The sequence below is a fragment of the Empidonax traillii genome, unplaced genomic scaffold (assembly GCF_003031625.1).
Source record: "Empidonax traillii isolate 1590-97213 ecotype Southwest subspecies unplaced genomic scaffold, ASM303162v1 scaffold114:size1751661, whole genome shotgun sequence".
Classification (NCBI taxonomy): Eukaryota; Metazoa; Chordata; class Aves; order Passeriformes; family Tyrannidae; genus Empidonax; species Empidonax traillii.
In genome coordinates this window covers 708828-736129 of record NW_020955307.1, presented here as the reverse complement: position 1 = coordinate 736129, position 27302 = coordinate 708828, and the positions used below count along the sequence as shown (strand labels likewise).

General features: G+C 42.4%; 1 long non-coding RNA gene across 2 annotated transcripts; it reads right to left on the bottom strand.

The window, feature by feature from the left end:
* Positions 1-3185: 3185 nt before the first annotated feature.
* LOC114057081 lies at positions 3186-27302 on the bottom strand. Of its 2 annotated transcripts, none has more exons than XR_003571123.1 (4): positions 26774-27302; positions 23204-23299; positions 12099-12239; positions 3186-5012 (listed from the first exon to the last, which is right to left on the bottom strand). It is a non-coding gene; the product is annotated as an uncharacterized LOC114057081 (long non-coding RNA). The 2 variants fall into 2 exon arrangements; XR_003571122.1 differs by lacking the exon at positions 3186-5012 and adding an exon at positions 6038-7092.

The following is a 27302-nucleotide window of genomic DNA, read 5'->3' as shown; positions in this document are numbered from 1 at the left end:
CCCTTGCCGGGCGCTGGGCGCTTCCCTCGCTGCCGCGGCCCCGCCGGGCCGGGGGGAGGCGCCGAGGGGAGGCGCGGCCGCGGCAGCCGCTCCTCGCCGCCTTCGTGGCGCCCCCCGCTGCCCGCACCCCGTCCTGGGGTGCCGCGCCAGGGCTGGGAGAGGTCGCCGGAGCCGTGTCCGGCTCGCCCCGGGGGCGGAGGGGCCGTGCCGAGCCGCAGGCTGTCACACGTTTCCCCGCTCGAGCCGAGGGAGCTGAGCTGCGGGACCCAGGCGGACACGGCCCGCTGGGGCCGCCCCTGTGGAGGTTTCGGAGGGTTAAGCAGCCGCAGTTGGCAGGACGGCTCATCAGCAGGGAAGGCAACAGCCCAGGGAGAAGCCTGGGGCTGACGGCAAGTCGGAACAAGTAATGGTCGGTGGGGACACTCAAAACCGTGAAAGAAACATCACACATTAAACGCACGTCTGTGAGGCCTAAGCGCAGCACACAGGATAGAGCACCGAATCGCTGGAGCAGACCCCAGGAATGTGTACCCCCGTGCGGGTGCTGTCCCCCCGCGGCCGGCGCTGCCCGGCACAGGGAACACACGCGCCCCTGTCACCCCGCGCACGCGGCCGCGCTCCGCCCGGGGCGGCGCAGCCCCATCGGTGGCACATTCCCCGGATCTGTGAAAGGACAGAAAAACTTCATAACAGGAGTTTCTCGATTCCAGAGCGCTGACGTCAGCAGCAGCCAATGCAGCGCTGGCCGGACGGCAGCAGCGCCCGGGCCGCTCGAAGTGCGGCACAGCCAGCGCTGCCCCGCGGGGAGGGCAGGGCAGAGCAGGGCCGGGCAGGGCAGGGCTGGGCTGGGCGGCCTCGCCGCCCGCGGGCACGTTCGTCGCCGTGTCAGGCAAATCCGTGGTGATGGCAGCGGGACTGAGCTACGAACCCCGTGCGTCCACCCGATGTCCGAGGCAACAAAGTGTTTTAAACCTGCTCCTGCCGGCGGCTGACGCAGACGCGGTGCCCCGCACAGGTACGCGGAACTCTTCCCGGGAGCACTTCCTAAAGAGTAAGCGTCCCGGCACAGGAATGCAGCCCGCCCGCTGACAGCCAGGGTGCGCCCGGCCCGGGAGTCGCAGCCCAGGTGTGCCTTAACCACATCGCCACCTGTGGGCTTCCCGCATCCCTGCAGCCCGGCCTGCCCGGCCACCGAGCCGTGAGCCCAGAAACCATCTGAAACGGAAAGAAAAACTGTCTGCCTCGGAAAAATTAATTTGGGAAGACGTAGGGTAGTGTAGATACGGTTTGCTTCTAAATATATAGGAAATAAAATATTGAAATCTGAATGACACCCCAGGAATTATTTAAATGCAGGAGAAAAGTCTATTTCTGTCTTTCTCCCTAGACTGGGATATGTTCAGAGTCTGCATAAAGTGGACTGGGAGCTCATGGAAAGCTTCCAGAGGGAAAGAAGGGAGAGGACCAGTGTTGTGGTTAAAAATCATTTTTAGCATAGGCCTATGAAATATATCATCTGGATGTAATCTCCATGTACATATTACATTTAAACATACTCAGCAGTTTTAGATTTTTTATGTAGGATCTGGTACAATTTAAAATATATAAAGTAATAAGGCATACTACAGATAATCAACAATCACTGATATTTTAGCTCTCTGACAGCTAAGAGCACAAGAATAGAGCAAATGCCAAGCTAAAATAAAATCTAAGTTGTCTAATTATCTAAGCCTGTAATGGCTAGAAGCTACCAAATTCAGACTCTGGGAGAGCCATTAGGACCTCTGCTTATTGGAAAAGATACTCTACCAAGAAACTCTGCCATAGGCACTAAAATGTTTACTAGTCTTAAAACTGATAGTGATATAAAAAATGGGAATTACCTTCTCAAGCAGCAGAGTTTTAAATGGCTTAATGATATCTTCCAAATAGCATTACAATGTTCATATCTTTTTATGAAATCTGATCATCACTAATTTTTGTGATTAATTTTAACAGAGGAAACCTTAACTGAGAACATTTTGCAGAGCAATATTTTTCTAATTTTTCTTTTGTGCAGCATCTGCTGTTGCTGTGCTGTCATCTTCGTTATGTTTTTCATTGTCTATGTGCCATAATGTAATTAGTTAGTTCAACATCATCTGTGCTATTAGATGAGATGTTTCTATGGTAAGTTACCATAGTTCTGTGTAATTGGTAGATTTCAGCAGTAGGCAAGAATGTATCCATCAACTTTAGGTCGATTTGAGTCCACAAGATTTAAATTCACTTGGCATACATTACCCTAGAAGACTGTTAATTTTGGCTGAATGGATAAAAAACACAATGCAGAAGAAAATCTGGCTGCTTGTATCGCGGTACCGTTGGAGTCAGGGAAAGGAAAGCATAAAATTGCTGGCTTAGTAGTTGCAATCTGAATGTCTGGAAAATGTTACAGCCTGTGATCCAAATCATTCTTAAACCTAGACGTGCCCCTAAGATAGCAGGTAGTCCAGAATTCATCAGGGTTATCTCTCTGTTCATGAAAGGAGTCTTGGTTCTCTCCCTAAATACTGCATTCCCATGGGACCTCTAGGTTCTCTCCCTGCATACCTATGGGACTCTTCCTTTTCTCATTAGAGAGAAATGTTGAGGCTGCTGCTTTATCTTCCATGTGGCACTTTGCTAATCCACGTGCCTTGCAAGCTACACCTTTTGAACAAACTTTTAAAACAAACTTTCTGACCCCAGTCTCTCCAGAAGAAGTGATGAAAAATCAACAGCCATTTCTTACTTTAAAGCAATGCATATTTTTACTCAACATAAAATCATCCAGTTTAGGCCTCAAACAATTTAAAAATGTGTCTGGATTAAGTATTTAAGTTGGATATCTAATGATACAGCAGAGTCATATCCTGCCAGAAGCTGGGAAGAATCCTGGATGGCTTAGAGCATTCTTTTCTAAGCAGTAGACAGTACTATTTGCCCAAAACAGTAAGGTAAGTCACTTTTAGAAATCTGTGCATAGATTTGACTTGCTTATAAATACATGAGTAACTTTATTCACAGTAACACAGAACCATGGGAGGTATGCATAGTTTGCTTAGGTAAGGGCTTGCAAGACCGTTTTATCCATAACTTAGGGCAGGAGCCAAATAAGATAAGTGTCAGTAATTATATATATTCATATTAACGATAAAGTCCACTTTTGGAAGAGCTAAGGCTATATTTGTAATGACCTCATATGGCTAAAATTACATTCACTGATTTGTCCTGTTCACATTCCTGTTGGGAGAATATGACCACAAGCCATCAGTTGGTAGCAGGAAGTCCTGCAACTGAGTTCTGCAACTAAATCAAAGATATCAGAGTTTGTAATTCTGTGTCTTTTTTTTTTAAATTGAGAATCTCTAGAGGCCTGTAGGAATATGCATATGTGATAATAAGTTGACTACATAAAAAAATTTTAAAATCGGAAATGTTATATCAATTTTGAAAGAGGGCTTTACATTCCACAATCTAATAAAACAAGACATTTTTTTAAGCAAATAAGTTAAAATTAATTTGATACTCTTAAACATGTACTGACAGTTGATTTTTGTGATGACATATCTGTAGAGTGATATTTTGTCACAAATACAAATATTTTTATGATTCATATGTCTCCATCTTTAACAAGGAAAAAAACCCCTTTGACTTACAAATATAAACTCACGTAGAACTTACCCTTTAAGGTAAAAAATGTTTATTCACAGATACTTTTATAGAACTGGCATTAATATGTTGCCTCTATTCATTAATCACTTCAACGAATGGCCAGATTAGAGGATGGGACAGCACAATTTGGTTGTCAGAAGGCCCAAATTGTAGATAAAAGTAGCTATGGAGCTACTTTAAATTTACCATACAAAAAAGAACCACTGGAAGGGAATTAAAAAAATAAAAATTGCCTCAATCAACTGACAAAAATGTGCTTACCTAATGCAGAGGTACATATTTATATCACTAGCATTTATGCATTCTGTTACAATGAAAAATGAAAACTTATCTCAAGCCTATACTATTTAATTAATTAGCCAAGTGACCTTAAATATGCAGAAGAAATTAGTATTAGGCATGAGTGAATAAACAGCATGTTTCATATTTTTTGATGATGTTGTCCACACAAAAGATATTTATAATTGCATTGAAGTTATTTTCAAAGATGTGTGTCCAGTAGCAAATCATGTGTCATTAGACTATCTGTATGAGTGTATCCAGGAAATGAGTTATTTACATGTAACTCCTCGCCATGGAGGAGTACATCTGATATCCTTGTGAAGTTCCCATAACCTCTGAATGATGTAATTTACAGAAAGGTCCACGACCAGTGTTTTCCACCTATTTTCCACCTATCCACAGAGAAGACCCTTCTGATACCTGGCTTGGGCTATAGTAAACCAGTGGAGGAACATTTGCTCGGGCTGTTTTCTCTGTAGGCCTTGAGGGGATGTTCACAACCTAGAATTTCGTGGGGTTTTGCTCTATGATACATCATTGATGGGAAGGCACAGTTTTAGCTAATACGTCTAAATGTTTGGAGTGACTCTTTCTGATGGAAATTTGACATTGGCCTTTGTTTCAAAAGGCTGAGGGAAAGCAAGGTACGGACTGAGAACTGAAACGCACACATAACAGAGATCCTCTTGTTATAAGTTGTCTTTTCAATTTAAGGGCTACAAGCACAGTATAAGAAAATGGAGGATTACAAAAATAAAGAGGAAGAGCAGCCTGGTGACTTGCATCTGGCAGAAATGCCTCTATCGTATTTGATTTGAAATTTACATAGATGCAGTGGTTATGACACAACTGTCACTTTAAGTTCACTTAACTGGACATGAAACAATAATGACAAACAATCAGAATGACAGTTCTCCTTCTATTCTGCAGTGAGGTTCTTCATATCTCAATTCTGCAACAATCCTTCTGTTCACTCCGCCAGACAAATGTGCTTCTGTTATTATGATTTCTCTGTTTGACTCGATGCAGCTTTGCTGAATGTAAGAAGGAGAGTTTCTAAGCTTTCTATTAATTTTTTCAGCTCTACCATTTATCAAAGACAGACGTTTTCCGTAACAGTTTTTAACATTAACTCTTTAATAGTTATTTGAGGATGTAATTCATTATTTGAAAACACTGTATTGCGTAAGAATATTACATTATTTTTCATACAAAAATATAGCTCTCTGCTCTTCTTAAGTTGTTTTTCAAAACTGGAGCGACTCCTGTACTCCATGACCATAACTCTTTTTATCATTCTACTATGATTCAGTAGCTTTTGCTGTCTTATAAACAGTCTTACAATTAAGAGCTAATGTTAATGGAATAGATTGTTGTCATAGGATAATGGTTTCCTGCTGCTAGATAAATGCTGTGGCAATGCTAGGACATTTATTGAAAGTAATAGTGAAGACAAAGCTAAGAGATTTATTTTTAAAGCAGGTGCCACAGATCCAGTGACACCATTCTGTTACAATTGTTTTATTTCTATTTCACTACAAAGCTGATGAAGATGGAAGCATTTTGCCTGATGTATGCAAGTGCAGTAAAGTGGCAGTGGCTTATTTCACTGTAACTGAATAAGCTGCATTGCACTTGGCTCGGGAACAGATTTATTGTGTGGCTCACCCAATCAGAAAACAGTTTATCCATTAACTATGGCTTTAAAATATGTTACATTTCCATGAACAAGATGGGGCTTGATGCTTTCTTTCACGGAAACAGTTAGGCAGAGTTCACAGAAAAGGAGAAAAGTGGGGCCCTATGGTGCTTGCTCCACCAATCTGTTCCAGAAGCCCCACTTTCCCTCTGTGCCACAGAGACAGCAGGCTGGGGAGAGTGAACCTGCATGTTCTCCTCCTCCTAAATCAATGGTTCCTTGTCTCCCTTCTGCATTGGAGGAGGGTGTTGCCTCAGCATTAGCAGAGCAGAAATGGCAGCGTTATTCTTACCAGTGGTGCTGCGCAGAGGGTGGAAAGATTTGTCTAGAATCTTGACTTTTTGGAAAGTGTGCCTTCTTTTCCATGACTTTTAAAATTGCTCACCCCTAAATCCTCCAATGAAGAACTGTGAAAAGCAGAGCCTATAGAACTTCATAGGCTCTCTATCTACTCTTGTAGAATTGCAGAAAAACACTTTGATTACCCCAAATATACAACTCCTACAAAATTGGAGTCAATTGTCAGGAAGTACATGGGATCTATTCCATTTAACAAGCTTTCTCTGGACAGATATGCCCTCTTTGCCTGACTTAGGCTTCAAAATATCCTTTGTCTTTTCTTTTGAGCTGTGGAGCAGCTATTCCAAGTGGCAATGCTGTAACTATGACAGCTTGAGGATATTCCACAAGTAATAAAGAACATGATCCCTTCCCACAAACTCTGATCATTCCAAAGCATCTTTAAAGTTATGTTGTAAAACAGTGTAATGACTTTATATAAGTCTCTGCTAGGATTTCCTTAAGAAACAAACTAATTTTATTATTAAGGCCCATGGACCTTGACATCAAACCAGCAATTCACTGCTCCAAGGACTTACTCTCTGTAGCTGCTCACACCATAGCTCTGAATTAACTTCTAAGACCAGAGCTTGAAGACAGTAAACAACTTTAACCTTTTCTTGACCCCAGACACATCTCTCAAACAGGAGTTCAGAAAATGCATAAATTTCACTTTAACCCATGTGCAGACATTCTGAGAACTAATTCATTCTTCATTTTCTGAGTTTTAAGAAAATTTTTATACTAATAAATGGGCAAGTGTTACAGCACTTGCTCCAAAGAGCTATCAGATAAGGTTAGTCCTCTGCTGAGTGTAGCTCCTTATGAAAGGCGAGCCCCAGAGAGAACATCGTAGAGAAAAGCAGAAATGGGAGAGACCTGTAATCCTGACAGAATGAATCCTGGCAGCCGTGAGGTCTGTTGGGTCATCTGAAGAGCACACTCCAGCAAATACATATTCTTCCAACTAAATCTCTGCAGCAGCAGCTGTGTATCAGACCTCAGACCTCATCTTCTAATGCTTGTGCCTTCCTGTATCAATCTCCTATCGGAAGTTTAGGATTCACAGGAACAATCTAGGAGATGGAGAATATCTGCATCTTTAAAACACTGGAGTCACTTACCCACGTATCTTTAAGGATGTGACCGTAAATACTGTATAGTCCTGTGATTTTATCAAAATATTTGGTGTACCAAAGTCCCAATTCTGGAAATGGTCTAAATACAAACCTGCTTTAAACCTTTTTAATAGAAATTTTGAGTCTTTCTGGTTAGGTAAAAACATTAATTCTTAAAGATCAATCAGAGACAAATAAAGATAATTTGTTCCCATTTAGTATTTTATTTTACAAATGATTCCTCATTTGATCTAATAAATAGTGAGGAGTCATGACTTCCAAATTTTTGGGATTGCCAGTACAGTAACCAAATGTCCTATCACCACATATTGAATCTGCCCCAGGAATCCTCCTCACTTCAAGGAATTATTAAACCTGTTTTTTCAATAGGTTTCTCCACATCACACAGGACTGCACATAATCAATATTTCACTTCCATACAACGGGTTGCCCCCTCCGGAGGGCCAGAATTCCCTATGGCAGTTATCCTATCTTAAAGCAAATCCCCAGCCTCTTGCAGCTGTCTTGACTAAGGCGGCTGTGTATACCCTGCCTGGATCTGGCCCAGATGCTTTATTTCTATTGCATGAGATGATTAATTATGTGGTTTTTCTTCTGTTTGTCTGATAGACGCTGAGGTAAGAGAGTGATGGTTGCTTAGTGCACTATTATTAAAAAGCTGCTTTTGATAGCCCTGAACAGGCTTGAGTTGTGTGCTACAGCTAATCATAAAGCTGCTTGCTTGGAAATGTAATGCTTGTTAATACTATACTGTACTTTTATAAGTAAACGAATTTTTGATTGGCTAGAGTTTAACTATAATCAGTAATTAAGGGTCAGCCATCCAGTAAACTCATTAGTTTACACCAATTACATTTGGTATAGTAACTAATGATTTCAGGGATCAAGCCATTTATTTCTAAGCTTTCAAAGTATAATTATTGTGTAAATCAGATAGAGTGTAAATCTTTTCCATACGTTTTGGTTGGTAATTGAGAAATAAAATGGTTTCCAAATGTATTCTCTGTCCAGTTTTTGTTCTGCAGTAGATCTCTCTGGGGACTCTTTAAAGTATATGGAAAAGGTGATGTCAACAGAAGTGTACGCTGGGCAAACTGAGACAGGATTAATTAATAGAGATGAAAGAGAAAAGCCAGCCCCTTGCAAATCATGGTCCAGGCCTCAACTCGGACATCACACCTTAAATGACAGTTTACAATCTTAAGCATGAGTCACACAGATTGACAAGTATTCAAAATAGGAGAGAATTGAAAATCCTTTCTGTTTAATGTATAAAGGCCTTTCCAATATGCAGTCTTTAAGGTGGTGTAATCTCTGGAGTCTTTTGCTTTGAAGTTTAATATGTAGCTCTTCACATCCACATAACATTTTCAACACATTAAACAAATTAGTCTCTGGTTACAGAAGTTTTTAGACATTTACAAGTTGCCGTTTAACTAAATTTAATATGTGCCAGCGAAGTTGCTCATACACTTGTTCATTTAGAAAAATGCACTTTTGGAATGATTAATAAATAAACCAGCCTTTCCTATGCCTTCAACTTTGGTGTTTATTTGAAAGCAATCTACTTTAAAAAGACATTAATATCCCTAGAATTATTATTAGAATAATTGCTTTTACTCTTCTTGGAACACACATTTTTTCTCATTTCCCTTCAGCACAGACAGCTTTTGACTCAGATATAAACTTCTTATTATTATTCCCCACTCCCCACCCCAAAAATGAAGAATAGGAATTATACAGTTTTCACTAAGGAATAATTAATTTGTCTCAAGTATTAGAACAGAGAATTGTAGAATGACTTTGAATGGTAGTCTCTAAGGAATAGCATTGTTTGTTCTCTTCGGTCTTTAATGAGCTTTAGTAAATGGCCAGGAAAAATTACCTTCTTTCTGTAATATGAGAGAAGGGAAGAATGAAGGAAGCCATAGAATCCCTGGGAGAAAGACGAGCAGACACACACACACACACACACACACACACAGCCCCCTGTACCACATTGCTTCCAATGGTTAGTTCTCCTTTGGAACTGAGCACTAGAGTTCGAGTTTTCCATTACAGTTAGAATAACGTCCCTAACATTTTTGTAGGAGAAGAAATTCCTGGATGTCTCCCACACACTGACAGTGTCTGGCTTATGTTGGGGGACAACTGCCTATAGCTGAGCTCTGGAAGTCATTCTGGCTTCCTCTGCTTTGGCATTGACTTTGTCTTTTAAGATTTCTTAGTCTATTTTTGTTGCATTTCCACCTTTAAAAGCAATTTCCCTTATAGTGCCCCAGCTTGCTGCCCTGTCTTTTAACAGACTTCTTTTCCTTCCACCACATACTTGCTGCCACTGCTTTCCAAAATGAAAACTGATGCACCAGTGGCAGGTGCTTGCTTCAGCTATGACTACAAACCCGTCACCATGGATAACAGAATACACTTCAGGAACACCTTTTCCATCCTTTCCCCCCCCGACCCCAGCCTCCACACATGTCCTCACTTCCTAGTCCCATATCAAGTCAGTGTTGCTGAGGCAGCTGCCATTGCTGCTCTGGGGTACTGAGCGAGCTGACCCACAGCAGTCAAGAGAGACCAGCAGAGTTCTAAAAGGATCTTGTCGAGCAGGGTCTCTCTCCAGTCCATCCTGTTGAAGTTGTTCCCGTTTGTATGGAATAATTAAATATTAACTGGATTGCCCTGTCTGCTTGCTCTCAAAGCATTGCTGAAAGCAAGAAGCCTGGGGTTTGTTACCCTCTTTCAGGGAACACTTCCATATTTTGTATTAAGTATTGACTGGGGCAGGCCCTGGCAGACTTGGTTTCCCGGTTCCAGGTGAGTGCCTCCACTGTAAGGCTGACAAGTCAAGCTCAAGCTTTCCCACTAGAAGAAAGGACTCAGGTCACCCTCCTTACAGAAGAGCTGATAATGTCTTGGTTAAGGTGCTAATTCAGGGGGCAAGAGATTCAAGTTCAAATTGCCTCAGGCACAGGCTGAATACAAGTCTCCTGTATCTTGGCTAAATTGCATCAGCCAGGAGATTGAACCGCAAAAGCTTGGGAGAGGAAGAGAGGCACAGCAGCAAGGAGGAGAGACGTGCAGGAGGTGACAGTACTGTCATTATTCTGTGAGAAAAACCTGGCACAGGTGTCCAGTTCCTAGAAAGCAGCAGAGCAAGCATGGTAAGTAGGTAAAGCAACACACAGTGTTACAACACCTTAGTCTGACTGTGGCTTTGGATCATGGGAGGTGCTCTCATGGCAGACATCAGATTGCTGACTAGAGTTCAGGGTCACGAGGAATGTGAAGAGGGATGATGAAAGTGGGGAGAGCTGCCTGGACCCATCCCAGACATTTAGGGGAAAGATAAAAGTAAAAAGCTGCTGCCAAAATAAAAATAATTTCTCTCTATCACAGGCTCTCTTCAGTGCAATTGTAAGAGGCGAATAAATGGAGAAAGATGTTTGAAAGATAGATAGGAGACAGTGAGAACAGGACTAGTAAGTGAGGCAGAAATGTTGGAAAGAAGACAAAGAGGAAGAAACATCAGAAAGCAACAGGAGGATTGGACAAAGAAAAAGGAAAAACCATAACTTACCAAGACACTTCACCTCTCATTGCCTCAATCTTCTGGCAATAAAATAATAACAGTAAGAGAATCACAGAGCATTTCAGTGACTTTGAAGCCCATGAATATTTAGGAGACAGTTAAGTGTCCTGGTGATCAGGATTGTGTTAAAAAGAAAGCAGGAAAATTTAAGAGAATGTTCTAACATGTCTAAAGCACTGCTATCAGGAGGAAGAAAAGGAACAGGACTTATGGGCTTAATTTTGTATGTGTAACTGAGTATTAAAATCCACACCCAAGCACACTGGTGCTTCTTAATAGTAGAAAAAATTGGGCCTGTTTCAAACCAGTAAGAACACATGGTTTAAGGCATGCAGCCGCTCTTTCTTCACTAACAACCCACTGTGACTCCTATAATTTATTCCTCCCAAGATTCATTTGAACATCTGCAGTATCATTATTTGAGTTTGTTATACTATTAGCTTTAAAATTTTATAAGCCATACAGTAGGATAGGTGACAAGTTGAAAAGTTAAGGAGGGTTAATTTAGAAGTTTTAAAGCAAAGCTATTTTTGAGTTATACAAGTAAAAAAAAGCATCTGAATCCAAACCTCCATGGTTACATTTAAGTAACTCAGAAACTGCTGAAAGGATTTTCTTCGAACTTCACTCAAGACAAATCCCTCTGGGCTAAGACCAAGCATGAGAATTTAACTCAAAAGGTGATTGTTGTCTGAAGGGAGTTTTCTTTTTCCTTTTTTTTTCCCCTCCCCTCCTTTTGCTTGTTTAGTTTGCAATGTTCCAAAAAAAAATAAATAGCACAAAAAAAAAAAAAAAAAAAAAGAAGGATGTGGAGTGTAACTGTTTCATATCCATTTTATCATTATAATAAGAAAAATGCTGCTCATAAACTACCTTTTTATTAAAACCAGACCCCCTGCTTTGCCTTTAGCCATTACTAGCAGTCTTGGTACCCACCTCTACCAGGCATTGGATAATGCTGTAACTGGTGGCTCAACAGAGAAGTATCAAGGTACGCTCTCAGCCCCATCTGCAGCTTCTCTACATGCTTCAGGAGCTCTGTGCAGCTCTAATATTACCCTAAATGGACAACTGAGGATTCCCCTTAACAGGCAGTCTTAGGAGAGCAGGCAATCAGCAGCTCTGCAGCACTCTTCCCTTCGCTTCCCATCCCCAGTTCATGGGAGGTGAAGCATATTCTATACTTGTAGAGTGACCCAACCATGTTTTGATCTCTCACTGGTCCAGGATTTGGAATGTAAGAAAGATAGCTGTAGTCATGCTTTTCTGGGCTCCCTGACTGTTAACTTGGTGCATCTGGCACCATCATTCATTCTTGCCCTTCCCTTGCTCCGGCCAAGGGACTCACCTCCTAGTTGTGTAGCTGAAGGAACCCCCCTTCAAAGGAAGAACCTGAACAATGAAGATGGAAATTTCTGTCTTCTTTCTCAACATCCTGGAAGTCAGTCCTCTTTCATATCAGCATCATGGGTCCTGGTAGCTTGATTGTCTGGATTAAGAAAAAAGACAGTGGGGTTTTTTTCCCATCCTCTTTACTTCAACTTTCTCCCACATTTTGGTTTCTACAAATGGTCCCAGGGCAGACAAGAGCCTTTCACTTCCCCTTCTACCAGGCTTGTTTTTGATTCTCTGGCAGCACATCCCATAGTTATTCACTCATTTGTTTGTTTGTTTTTCCATTTGCAACTTTTGCCCCCTCCACAGAGCTGGCTTGCCCAGGAAAATTACAGTAACTTATTTAATTTCAAATGCATTCAAAAAGGCATTTTAATTGTTCCTTTTCATTTAGAGCAGCATCCAGATTTGGAATTTGTGAAAAACTGAAGGGGAAGGTTTGGAATATATTTGCTAAAATAATTCACCACATTTAACCCAGGCAACTCAGATATATGCAGAAACAGCTTCCCTTGCCTATCTTCCATATACATGACCTGGAATAAAAACTGCTTTGGGCAAGGGCCAACTCATTGTCTGTAGTCCTAACACAATGTGGTTTGCAAACTGTGGCAATACTGTAATATCTAGGGATTTGTTTCAGGAGATCCTGATTTTGGAACCAAAATATATGGTAACTGCAAACTGAACAGTGGGAAATATAGCTGAAATGGGCATAGGGAAGATCATCAGGAATTCAAAGTCTTAAATTCAGTTCTCCTTTATTTTAATATTGGGGAAATCTACTGTGGCAAAAGAGAGAGGCCTTAGAGTGGGTATCAGGATGTGGCAGCCTACAGAGAGAGGCAAATTTTGGCAAATATTGGGAAAAAAAATCAAGAAAATTTTAAAAAATTCAAATCACAATATTTAAACAATCAGAAAGCTTTTCCATTCATAAGTGTCCCATCTACTCTGTACCACCAAACTTCTGGGGTATCATTTTTCAGTCAGCACTTGGCAGTCAGCACTTTAAGCTGTCTGCTGCTATCTCATTCATACAGCTTTTTCATTGCAGGTCAATATTATCTGACTAGGTTCAGATTAAATCTTAATATACCGTTCATCTGAAAAACCCCAACTCCAAGCACACTGAAAAATTGCAAACATAAACAGTACAGTTTCTATGGATGAGGACATATTAAAATGTATTCCAAAGGGAAGAGTAGCAGGAAAAAGAAGAATGTGAAGTTATGATCATTGAGAAAAATGCTGGGATTTATGTAAGGAGAATGATTGAGGCAAAGAGAAGAAAGCTCTGTCTCCTCACTGCTGCTTCTCTAGCAAAGAGGATTTTCACATCAGCCATAGTAAAATCAGACAGAATATTGTATGGGAAGATGTGAAATGAGGAAGAGTTCAGCACAGTTCAAGGATGGCAAAGTATAATGAAGGCAAATGGAAAGAGCTGAAACTGGAAGAGATGAGCTGACGGAACCTAATAGGAAGACACAAGTTTAATTAATAAAGACAGGCAGAGCAAGCTGAACAAAGAAGACTGATTTAAAATGTCAAAATATACCTTTAGTTGTGGCTGCTAAGGTAAAAATAAAGGTAACATATGTAGAAAGTTGAGGAGTGCAAGACTGGGCTCAAGGATGGCAGTGCTGAGAAGACCTGAAACTACAGAGAAGCTCCTCTCAGAAATGACAGCACTGTCTCTAGTGTTTATTGCTGCCTTCCAAATACTCAACATACTGCTCCATTAGCAAAAGAGATCACAAATCACCTCCTAATCTGTTTAAGCCAGCCAGATTCATTTCACCTGGTGATGAACATGGATATGAGCTAACCAGTCTGGCTTTACTTGTAGTGCATTAGGGAATGCTTGCTTGGCCTCTTCTGATGGCAGAGATATGGGGAGGGACCAGGAGCAAGCTGTGGTGTGTTTTTCAGCTAGTAAATGGTGTCTAAAGGCAGAGGGGAGGATATTATTTGGTCTAGGAGAACATATAAGACTGGAACCAATACAGATGTGTGGAAGGATGCAAATTTCTTAAGTTGAATAAGACTCAAGGAAAAAGTTATTGTCAGCAATACAGAGAGAAAGAAAAGTTCATCTCTCAACATCCCACTGATGTGAGTAAGGAACACTTGCATCGAGTGAACTGGCACAGTTAGGAAGCACACTAAAAACTGACTATACCCTTATTTTACCTCTACTATCCAGAGTGATTCTGTTCTCCAAGATAGGTAAATCATGGAAAGTTTGTTTCACTTCAGCTATTGTTATAACAACTCAGAGACCAAGAATTTTGGTTCTGAAAGTGTAGAGATTTTAGAAACATTAAAATAACATGAAACTGAAACATGGAAATATTCTCGGTAGACCACCCTGTGTTGTTCCCTGTAATTATAGCTGAGAATCACAAATCAACATTTTGTTGAGAGGCCACCCCTTCTGTATTTTTAGAGGGACTGAAGCTCTAAAACCTTTGCCACTCCTTTTATATTTATCTTCTGTGTTATCATATATATTGAGGCTCTTGATATTTGACCCAATAGGCCTTATGTCGTTTAGTTCTCCACCATTTATCTCCTTATTTTGGGTGCCTGTCATTCACATTTCTGTAAAGTTCAGCTGAAACCAGTAGTTCGTGTTACTGGAACTTTGCATTGCAAAAATTTAGAAGTAGAATTTGCAATCCAAGTCATCCACAGAACATTCTTATACAGCACATAATTTGCCAACAGCTAAATTAATCTTGCTTCACAATGTGAGGCTGTGTACATGTGGTTTTTGATACAAAACGGTCCAGTGAAATCAATGGTATGGGCATCATATTAACTCAGAACTAGCTTTTTCATGTCCATGAAGCTTAGTCATGTGCTTGCTAATTTAGAACTCAGAGGTAAGCAAGAATCTCAACTCTCCTTTTTAAACAGTGTGAATTTTCAATCCAATTTACCTTGCGTAGATGAAAACATAAATCAGTTACTGGTCTCCACTGCACATACTAATTTAATGAACTGGGGCTTTGACCACATGTGTATTTACACTTTGGGAACCTGAAGACCTTTCCCTATACTGCATTAGGATTGGATGCATGCCAAAGAACTACCTGTGATCTGAAGGGAGGGGGAAAAGGCAGCCTGGCCCACCAGCTAGCACCAGGGTCTAAAACAAGGGCATGAGACAGGTCAGGGGTCAAGCACCATCCATAACCTCCAGCTGATGATCAGTGGAAGTAATGCAAGTGCTGCTGCAGTAGCACCATAGCCAGACAGAAGCCCCAAAGCACATCCCAGGACAATGTCTGGGGCACCACAGATTAGCTGGAAAAGGTTGTATCCAGAACAACATGGATGATCTGGAAGAAAGCTCCAAGAAGAGGGTGACACAAAAATTTCCTCAGACCTACATTCTAGCTCATTGCCTGTTGTACTACAAAACAAAGCACATTTGGGGGTTTTGTCTAGTAGGTTTTCAAAAAAGGTGTATCATGAAAGGTCTGTCAGGATGCAAAATGAAGTTTATAATAAAAAGACAGAGGATCAATATTTATGCACAATCATGAGTGCTTTGGCACTAGTCACATTGGGTGACTTTTGTTGACATGACTGTGCCCCGAAACAGAGACTCCAAAACAGCAGTGTCTCCTCAGCTCTGCCTCCTCTTTGCCTTGTCCCAACAACCATTGACCCAGAGGGATGAAGCCTCGCACTGATCATTCTCAGACCTTGATGCGAGTCCATTCATCAACAATTCCCTTCTGCTGTTCTAGTCTAAACCAATTCTCTTCACACACTTGTCCAGGCAACAACACATCCACTCCCCAGTTGTCTCAGATGTGCAAAACAGTGAAAACAGACTTCTCTGAGCAGATGTTCCTGAGCAGATAATCTCAACAATTTGACAAGAAATGTCAGGTGTCTTTGGCTTCACAGAGAAGGTTGAGGTAAAGCTGGGAAAAAGCAGAATAAAGGCAATAGATAGGGGTCAAGTACAGAAAAACAAAATGCTGCTGGAACATCAATTCATCATACAAAAGCAGAGACTGCAAGACACATTCAGGAAGGGCTTCTACTGGTCACCTCTGGTTATGGTGAGACTCCTCCCTCTACCCTAATACCGGAACTAAATCTGTCAGATTTTGCTTAGGTGCCAAAGGAGAAAGGAAATTATATTAACCATCTCTGTGAATCTGAACAACAGAATTAGTAATGATCTTTACACTTGAAATTTATTTTAAAAGTGTATTTAGCTTCGCTTATCAGATCACGCTTATTAAAAAATCAAAAATTAGAAATTCTGTGATGTGAGAACAAGTTACACTGAGAATGAAAAGTCAGCACATCCCCAGCCTATGGGATGGGAGGGCCATCTGCTATCAACGTTTAGGAAGCATACTTTCAGTGGAAAGTTTCCTTGCAGCCTCAGGCTTTGTTAGAGTAATTGAGTTTAGCTCTTAAGATCTTGTTCTATCCATAACTCTAGTTCAGTGCACCTCAAATCTAAGCCTTGCCAAGGACCCTAGTGCACTGCCCTCAAAAGGGGGTAGTCCTGTATGCTGGGGTCTCTTGGTGGAGTCATGCTGAAAGCAAAATAACTTTGCACAGGCACAGAAATTCCTGCTGTCAGGTTCCAGATCGTAGTATAAATAAAGCTTGTCCAGAAAACACACATACAGGTTTTCTGCCTTGATGAAAGGCCAGCAGAAACAATTTGATTATATTTCTTTCTCTCTTAGCTACACAGGAATGCCATTATTTTTGCATTTTTTCATTATGCAAAGTCACATTGGACCCAACAGTGTAAGTATTCCCTTCATTCTGCTGGTGTTTGGCTTCTTATTAGAAACGTTATCAGAAGGTAAACACAATGCACAGGAAGGTTTGCTGCAGAGTAAGGAGGTTTTAATACGATACCACACCATGTCGACAACCCAGAAATGTTTTAACAGGGTAAAAATATTTTTGGTAATTACAAAGAAGAAGCAGAAAGGAAAGCATCCCCTCAAGCTGACAACATACATTTTATACAGAAAGAGACAAGATATGAGACCATGAAAATTGCACAGACACAAATATTTGAGATGTTACTGAGAGGCAGAAAAATGTATTAAAATGATCATTGATTGAGCAACATGGAAAGAATTCTCTCAGCAGGAAAAACCAGATTTTTTCAGGTCTCTGAGAAAGCACAACAGACACAGTTTTTGTGACAATACATAACACTTCCACCTGAAATTCTACAGCCACTTTTAGATATTGATGCCTGTCTCTTTTGATATAGCTATTATTGCTTTTTTTTACACATAGAGAACCCAGGTTTCCAGAGTGACTAAGAGCCTTTCTTAAGGTCAAACTGTAAGTCAGGGACAAAGACTAGTTCCCCCCAATCTTATTCTCAATCTACCCCATTAACAAATTGTACAGCCATGAAAAACAATCTCTTCCCTGTGAAAAGGCAGGTTTTGTGAGGAGGATAACAAGTTCCACCTGTCTCTCCAGCTGATATTAGCAATAGTGAAAATTTCATTTTGCAGAAGAACTGCCGATGCAGCACTTGAAAAAAACCTCCAAATTCATGTGCAGATCAGAAAGTGCCGGCGCGCTTTCAACAGCTGCAGCTACCACACACTTGGAGAGAGTCATTTGAACTCATCAGATCTGTCTCTGGGACAGACAGCAAAGCCCAGATGGCTCGGCTGTACACAAAGCCCTCCTGCTCACGTGGGGTGCGGCATCGCGTGGTTGGGGCCCCACAGATTTGTGTGTGCCCCAGGTTAAGACGGGACAGAGCAGTGCCGCAGCCCCACCGGCCCTCCCACAGTGCAGGCAAATGGAGGATGCTGACAGGACATATGCACGTGCAAGCGTTTAAATAGTTGTTGTTGGGGACTACAGGAAAGCCTACAATAGACATTTTGCCTTGGGATGTTTTCTCTACTCGGTTGCAAAAAAAAGCAATAAGAATACATGCTACCCTGAAGGCCTTTCCTCTGTTTAACCAGCCCCTTTATTATTACCCAGCTTCTCTCAGAACATACCCTTTCTCCTGACAAGCCTGTACTGCTCCAAAGGGCAAAGCTCATGTCTCAGGCAGGGGTTCTCAATGCACACTTTTTCACCTGCCTGACTTCACTACAGGTCAGACCCAGACGGATTTGAGGGTGTCTGTCCACAGGCCATATAAAGCTGGCCGCTTCACCTGCACCAGGTAACCAACCCATACCCTAGCCCCAAGCCCGACCCTGGTGCTGGAAGCACCCATGGCACAAGGGGTTTTCAGGAGTGCTGGCTGTCCACATCCCTGGCAGAAACCAGCTGGAGGAAGCTTGGAAAGCCCAGCCTTTTTATTCTCCAGAATTAAGACTTTGATTAGCTGCTGGCGCAAGACCAAAACTCCATCTGAAATGCTTTAGACAACCCATCTGCACTGGGTTTGGGAGCCTGAGGAGCACATGCTGTGGCCCGCTCCTCACCCGTGCCAGGCAAAAACAAGGGGCAAATCAGGGGTTGAGGAGCTGGGTGGGGAGGAGCACCCTGGCCCCAGGCTCTCTGTGGGGGCAATGGGAGCGCTCTCACCTGCACACATACACCTCATGCAGACCCTCCAGGCTGCCCCAGGCCTGCACGTCTGCAGCCCATGGGCCTGGCCCAGGGGTCCCTGCCTGCCCTGGAGGTGGCAGGCTGTGCCCTGGCAGCCCTGGTGCCTGGGGGGAGCCTGGGCTCTGCTCCTCCTGCACCAAAAAGGGCAGGGCCCACACCCGGCCATGGCTGGGGGCCCTTCCCTCCCCTCCCCTCTCCCTCCCAGCCCCTCGTGGTCCTTCATGAGCACCTCATGATAAATTCCATAATTATTCAGCCCTTACTACCAACACTGAAATACATCACTCAGAGCAACTTAGCTGAGATTCATTAGAATAAGACGTCTAGTAGGCACATGTACTTTATTAGCCTCTTACACCAATAGTTTTAATTAGGTACATATTTCACAGCTCTGGAGCTGCTCGAGTGAAGGGCTGCTTTTATCTCTTTTATTTACAGTAACAAGCTATCAAACAAATACCACCATAATTAAACTCAGATGCAAAAAAAAAAAAAGGCAGCAAAAACCACAAACAAAGAAAAAATTAATTTTTACCAATGGTAACCTACTCAAGCCTTGGGTTTGGTAAGCTTTGGACTTTTAACTGGTGAAAGAAATACCCTGCAGCAGGGCAGGGCGCTGGGGCGGGTGTCCCTGGTCCGGCCCTGCCTCCCTGTCACCTTCAGGTGAGGAGCAGAGCGCTGCCTCGGATAGAGACCGCCGGGATGAGAAAAGTGATTAAAATCCAGAACGCTGCTAAATTATTAATGACGAATTTAAATGATGTTATAAAAGAGGGAAATACAGGCGAAAATGTTACACATTCATGGAATTTTTACTCATGCATAATAATAAGCTGAAAACACTTTAGTTATAATGCTTCCGAAATTACAGGGCGGGGGTTGGGGGCTGGCAGGGTGCGTTTCTCGGGCCCGCCCGCCCTCCCGCCACTCGGCGATCAAGGGCGCCACCTGGCGGGCGCTGCGGCGAACGGCGCCTGGCGCGGGGCCGGGACCGGGCCCGGCGGGGCCAGGCGGGAGCCGCCATGGGCCGTGAGGGCCCGCGGGGCTTGGGGGGCTCTGCCCGGGCCTTGGGGCCTTGGGCCGCCGCCACGGGGGCAGGGGACGTGGCTGCGCCCGCCTCACTGACGGGCGTCGCTCCCGCGGCCGCACCCTGTGTTATTTGCTTTCTCACCTGCAGCGCAGACAGGTTTTAACTTCTCTCAGGTGCTGGCAGAGCCCGCTTGCTTGGGGAGAGCAGCTTATCTGCATGCATTTAACCGCCTCGTCAGCCTCTGGGGATAATGCTGCCTATGCTGTAAATAAAATATATATATATAATGTTGCAGGGAACAGCCATGTGAGAAGAGCTGCTTTCTGCCGTCTGCACACATGGAACCCACCCTGCTCCTGGGCAGTGGAGTGGCTGCCGGGGGGGTGGGGGGGCTATGTGCTTCTGTCCAAAACCCCACCGAGCTGCCTCCTTGGGAGTAACAGAAGCACCTGGGACCTGGAGAATAAATGGTTTTCCCAGGTCAAAGCTCTAAGTGGCATGTACCCCACAGAGCTGCATTTTTGTCTAAATGTCTATGCAGTCTTTTCTGTAAAGACTTTCCACACTGTCTCTCCACACTCCGTAGCAAAGTTCTGTTTGTCTCATCTAAAGAGTCACATGGCCTTTGAGGGTCACATCTTTAAAGACCTATTTAAGGTTTTACACAATCAGGCAGGCATTTATATCATCTAGCACTCATCATTTTCCTCTTCCATGGCAGGAGAAGAAACCTGCAAGCCCATAAAACTGGAGTACAGCCTTAGCCACAAAGTCTCTCAGACTTGCATGTCCCTCTGGCTGAATTCCTTGGGGACATCCTGTACTTCCAGGTGCCTTTCAGCCCGATCAAGCTGGTTTTGGTAGCTGTGCAAAGCAGAGAGCCATCAGCTGATTACAGTGGCAGCAAATAAGGCAAGAACAATCCCAGGCCATTCTGGGCTGTAAAGTCTATACAAATGCTGGAAGTCCTGCTGAATGCTAACTGGCAGCTAGCACCAATTACTGAGTAATAGGCTCTCCACATGTCCCTTTACTTAATAAGTAGACACGGTCTGCACTCACTTTTGGAGCTCAGTTGTCTCTGGTTGTAACACCAACTGAATGCTTTGCAGAGGGCCAGTCTCACAGTGACTAAAGCTCAGATCGTTATAGCAAAGTCTCAACCAAAAGAAACTGCCACGCTCTTCCCAATTGGACCGGATGAAATAAAGGCTCTTGGACACAGTTCCTACCTAGGAGCCTGCCAGAGCCTAAGAATTGCAGCATGCTGTGATTCTAAAACAAATGTGTCATGGAGAGATACCCAGGCTAATTCCAAAGGAGGTAAATTTGCCTGGGTGAAACTCTTCGTTAGTGCAGCGTTATTTCTTCCACAGCTCCAGCCGCTTCTGGTCCCTTTCTCTGCGTCACTGCCCAGAGTACATTTGCTATTGTGAGCCATGGATGGCAGCTGTGGTCCCTCTGGGCAAAGCAGAGACATTCAGATCAGAAATAAAAATTTGTGCTTTCTTTTCTCCTTTGCTTCCTACGAAATCTTCATTGACCATATTCTCATTATTCCTTTGCCTGGACAACACTACCTAAAATTTTTGCTGAACTTTGGGCACTATGGTTCCTCCACATTTTATGTCACAGGAGAACTGATTCTCTAGCTACATGGAGATGCAAACCAGGTTTCGCTGAATGCTCAAGTGCCACATTTTCTCCCTAGATCTTCAAAGGAATATGCTGAAGAGAAGATAACAGAGAAAATCCCTGTGAAATCATGGTGTAAAAAGAAGTTACTGCTAAATAATCCCAAAGCATCTGAGATAGTTTCCACAAAGAAAGCAGCATGGACCCTAGAACACAGTTCCTATACATCCATATTAGGAATGTCACACCGTTACTTTCACAGCTAACACTATGAAAGGCTGATGAAATGTTCAAAGGAACTTTGGTACGATTATTTTTCTCTTTGGGAAACGAAATTTATCAGGAAAGGTCTCATAAAAAGTAAGAAACTTTGACAACCTTGATTCTGTGCAGGCAGCAATTACATGCAAAATGTTGCCCCCAATTTATATCCTTTAGCTGTTTTACATTTTTGACACTGGGAGGAGGGCATTTGTAGTTAAGTAGTTAGCATCAGATTATTGTTTAATGAAACCAGCTGCATGAGTGCGATGCTGTGACTGAGACTTTTTAATGTGTAAGCAAGTTGGTGAACGCAAATCCATGGTTTCTGCAGCAGCCACGATTTGCATCCCATGTGTTATGGAGTATCTGACAGTATTATAGACAAGGAACCATCTTTCTGTGTGCCAGAAGAGAGAAACCAGTCACTGTACTGAAGGCCAACTGAAGCTTTAGGTGCCTCAAAAGACACATTAAATTCCAACTTTGTGGATTTATTACCATACATTAAACTGATGTAGCCATTTTTATCTGAAATTAGTTTCTTCCTAATTTTTTATATACTTGTGCAAAAAAGGGAAGTCATCATGACTGTTTCATACACCTTCCCCATCACACATTTTAGTTCTATGCCATGACATCCCACTAAATGGAGTTACCAGGATGGAATTTTCTTTGGTTTTAGTTCTAAAGTGCATGTGGGAGGTGGAAAGAGAACTCACTGACTGCACTAGTTCATTGTGTGAACCAGGCAGTACATGCAGATGTGGAACTCCATATTCATGCCTCAGCATGGGTATCTCTTCAGTGTCGCACCTGCAGGTATTTATATGATGACACACTGAAATAAATGCAGCGCGTGTGGGTGTGTAGAGCTGCACCGGTACAAGTAATGAGACAGTCAAAGAAATACACTAAGTTTTGTTGCAATCCCACTTGAGAACATTCTTGTCCAGTTTGTCATGCATGTTTTGTAGCTTCCTGCTGCTGAATCTTTTTCTGGTCTGGGCTGGACAGCCCTATATACCCATGTGCCTCTCTTATCCCAGGGAAAAAACCCTCCTAACTTTGCCACTTCCTCACTGCTTTCATTCAAAAGACCAAATCCTGTGAACCATCTGCCTACCTAACTTCTGCTGATTTTGAAGCAGTTGGAACTGAAACTGGGCACAGAAGGCAATTTCCACACCCTTCGGGTCCGCTTATTTGCCTGCTTCATAAAGATCATGTGGGCTTTCCTTGAAAGGCAGCTATTGACTGGCAAGTCTTGCTCTGGCACAGATGTATTACACATCCTGGGACTGGTTTTGAGAGTCCTCTTTCAGCCAGTGAAAGGACACAAACCTAAAATCTCATGGGTTTTACGCAATGTAGAGCCTAGTATTTAGTATATTAAAAATACTATTACATCAAAGAGCACAAGAAACACAGACATTCTTCTCCACAATTTTCAGAGGAGGAAACTGAGCCAAGGTATCTGAGTAAATTGCCCAAGAAGCGTCAATTAGGCTAAATCTTGGAACATCTCTACTTACCTGGAATCTCAAGCTGTGAAGTAATTTAAAGCTCCTTAAGACTGAACAAGTGCCTGCCAGAATGGTTTGACGTTTTATCATCAGTGGTAACTTAGACTACAAGAGAAAACATGAAGAAAATGAAACTACTATTGCTGTGCAAAAGTTCTGAAACCACTGGACAGTGACTTAGAAACATTTGGACTTCATGTTGTGATTCCACTCCACCATAAAGAAACAAAGTCTGGGTATCTGTACACGTTTTAAGGAAATGGGAATAATAAGAAATATAAGTTACTCCTTAACACTTCACAAGCAGACTTGTCATTCCTTAATCTTAATGGCTAGTGTAGGAGAAAGTACCCCTAGTCTTTAGACCAAGGGACTGTGAGTAAAGGAACAAATTCCACTCTTATTTTTTTCTCATAACTGGCTAAATCAATCAACCAATCAATCAATCAGTCAATAAATCAATCATTCCATGCCTTAGTTAACACATTTATATCACAGATAATATCTCAAAATATTTCCTTTTACCAAAGGAGAGGTCCCCTCTTTGCCCAGTCACAGATTCTGTTTCCTCTTCCCACGGATCCCACAGATGCTTTGGCAAAAAAGAGATCTGTTTTATGACATTTGACCTTGAGATCAGCTCAGCTGGTTAGAGCATGGTGCTAATGACACCAAGGTTGTGGGTTTGATCCCTGTATGAGACATTCAAAGAGCAGGACTCGAAGATCCTTGTGGGTCCCTTCCAACTCAAAATATTCTATGATTATCTGTGATTTACTGTGTTTGTTTTGCTGACATCACAGAATCAACGAGAACAAGTATTTATACTTCTATTATGCCTTCATTGAACTGAACAAGGTGTTCAACAGGACATTTTAATTATAATCCCACTTCTAACAGCATGAGTAAAGGTGTTTAAAAAACACAATCAAGCATGAAATAGAACAGTAAACATGCCATTTCAATTACAAAATTATGTATAAGCACATCCTTGCACAGCACAACATTTGAAGACTGCAAGAGATGCTAAAATCCTCGCTGAAACCCTGTGAGGTTTTGTGCATAGCATTAAAAGAGCCAAAATGTTCTTTCCTCACACTCTTTTGTGCACTTACACTGAATTTTTGACTCCAGAGAGAAACTCATGACGTCCCAAACTGACAATTTTTGTACAGATTTCCATGGAGAAAAAGTAGCCTTGAGCCTTTTTTCTTTTTTTTTTTTTTTTTACATTGCAGTGTCACATCAGACACTTGTTCTGTTTGTGGAGCTCTTTTTCACTTCCCAGCCTGACAATGCTGAAATTGAAAAGCAAATCACAGAATCCTAGAATATGCTGAGTTCGAACAGACCACGAGGATCATCATGTCCAGCTTCTGGACAGTGTCATCATGTCCAACTTCTTTCTACACAGGACACCCCAAGAATCACACTATGGGCCTGAGAGTGTTGTCTGAATACTTCTTGAACTCAGACACGCTTGGTCCAGAGTCCTGGCAGATCCTTGTATCGTTATCCAGCCCGTCTACCTGTACCAGTAAAGTACTCTCCAGCAGGAATGTAACAGAGAAAATACTGTTCCATGTTTATAGACATGTATAGACCTACCAGAAACTCCTGGATATCTGTGGCCCCTCTGGGCACAGCAGGATACTGGGCTGCCCTGTAAAGTGCTGTAATTCCCCCAGGCTGACAGGAGGGAGAATTTCATCTCTCACTCAACACCACTATACTGTGGACTTGACCTAGTCCTTGGTTCAAGGAACTGATGCAATGCATTGTTTTACAGTGGACATTTGAGGAACTTCCAAAGGTGCACCCTGGAAACATCAGGGAAGCTGCCTTCCTGTTGTGGAGACACTCACTCCAGGAGCTTTGAGTAAATGAGGCCTCAGTTTCGCAAAATCCACCCTCTATCTCTCTCCAGTGAATCAACACACATTGCTTAGAAGAATACAATCAGGTTGTCACAGAACCCTGACAGTTGTGACAGGCTGCTGTAACTCAGGTCTTTACAGCACTGTAAGCAAAAGGGAACATTGATGTTTCCAATGGTTAAGGCTGGGGCCAGGATAGGGAGGCCTGTTCTGTCTGTGTGAAGGCAAGTGTGCAGGGAAAGGGCTGCTGAGGTGGTAAGCTGATGGTCAGGGGCAGATTTGCCAGCTTTCTGCAACTGGATGAGATTGTGGACACTGCTAGGTGTGACTTTCCCCTGTTGTTCAGGCAAACTCCTCTCTCCAAGCTAGCAGCACAATGCCCTCCTGCTTTCTCCAGCACTCTGGAAGCACGGACAAAGCCACAGTCACTTTGCTGCCCTGAATAGTTGCCCGCTTGGCCAATGTGTAGAGCCAGCTCTGATGGCACCTATCAGAAAGACATGAGCACAGTGCTGTCCAAACCTTTTCTTTTCTGCATATCATCCCAGTGTGCAGGAGCAGTTGGCAATGTGGTGAATATTCATGCTAAAGCATGGCCAAACCATCCCAGCCTATCCTCTCAGTTTCTCCACAGAGCCCCATGGAGGAGAAAATTGGAACAACTTGCCTTTCTGCCATGCAGATTAGTCTTGAACCAATGCTGTATGCATTAAGCTCCTAAGGACATCTGGATATCATAATGTGAAATCTGGTGCTCTCTCATGATCTGGACTATTATCTTTTCCACAAACCGTACTGTTCTGTTTAATAGACTATGTTATTGTCCATGGTATTGAGTTGTCTTCTAGAAAATCTGACCTGGAAATTACTCTGTTGTTGTGATTTGAAATTATTAACTTTCACAAGAATGTTATGGTCATGATGAACCTTAGATAAACCTGTAAATACAATGGATAATTAGGTGAGGCATATAACAATCAATATTTAATAATCTGACAAACATATATGTAAAAGCATTTAATTGACAGGAAACTACAGGGGCATCTGTAGGTATTTAATAGCACAGACAGCATTAAAAGTTTGACTGCCATCCCGTTTTTTAAATACAATTTGTTATTCTTTCACTAGCCTTTCAAAGCTGAAGGAAGAACTTGGCATATTTTTTCTGCTTCTGGAAGAACCTGTCTTTCTCAAAATGCCAGAGCGCCTCATTAGTGGAAGCCTTGGTGAGCTTGTAGATAGCTGGCAGAGGTGTTTTGTTGTGCTTGTTTCCACTTCATTTTTCCCTACTATTATATGAGTAAGTAGAAGTAAAAGCATAGTTTTCATTGCCTTTAATGGGAACAGAATCTGCTTTTACTTCATAGCTATTTTCTATTCTTCTCCTGGCACTACACAGAAATGTATGTGAGGTGAGATACAGTGGTGAGGTGACTTGGCGGTGAGGGTTCCAAAAGCCAACACTAAATGCAGATAACATATTTTTTACTACTTATGCACATTTACGGGCCCTGACAGAAATTTAAGAGAGACCCTATATGGAGAAGTCATTAACTGAGATTTAAATTTGTGAAATACAGGAAATATGGGAAAACTTAAAATTTAAGGCTCACATTTAACATCTCTCTACTTAAAGCAAATCAGCAAATGGGGCAAGGCTGTGAAGTTCATTAATACCATAAGAAATGAACATGAGACCTACCTGATTCCTGCATCCTCTCCCTGAATGTACCAGTTTTGTTAGAGGAAAGTTGTGTTGCTTTTTCTTTGTTTCGGAATTGCTAGAGCCAGTTCAGGCCCTTCCCAGCTTCTGGATAAATTGGGTTCCAACCTGTACATTTGAACAGATACACGGAAGGTTTTACACCAGTTTCTTACCACCAGATATAACTCAGAGCATAATTATAAATTTGGATCATAATTTTGTCCTGAGTAGTTATGAGAGGTAACGATGCATGGTAAGTGAAACATCTCATCGATGAAGAGAATATAATTTTCAGGGTCAGTTTTAGAAAGCCACATGTTTTTATATATACACTCAACACAGAAACAAGCATAGAGCTTGGCATTTGAAAGGTCAGATTTTAAATTGAAGCCATTGTTCAAACATCTTCCTCTGCAATGCAAAGCAGAAACAGCCTAGGTGAAGCAATCTAAGTCTTCCCTGCTCCCTGTCTGGCTCTCTTGTGCACAAGGAAGCTTGATTCTATAGCAGTCTCAGGGCTGGTCTA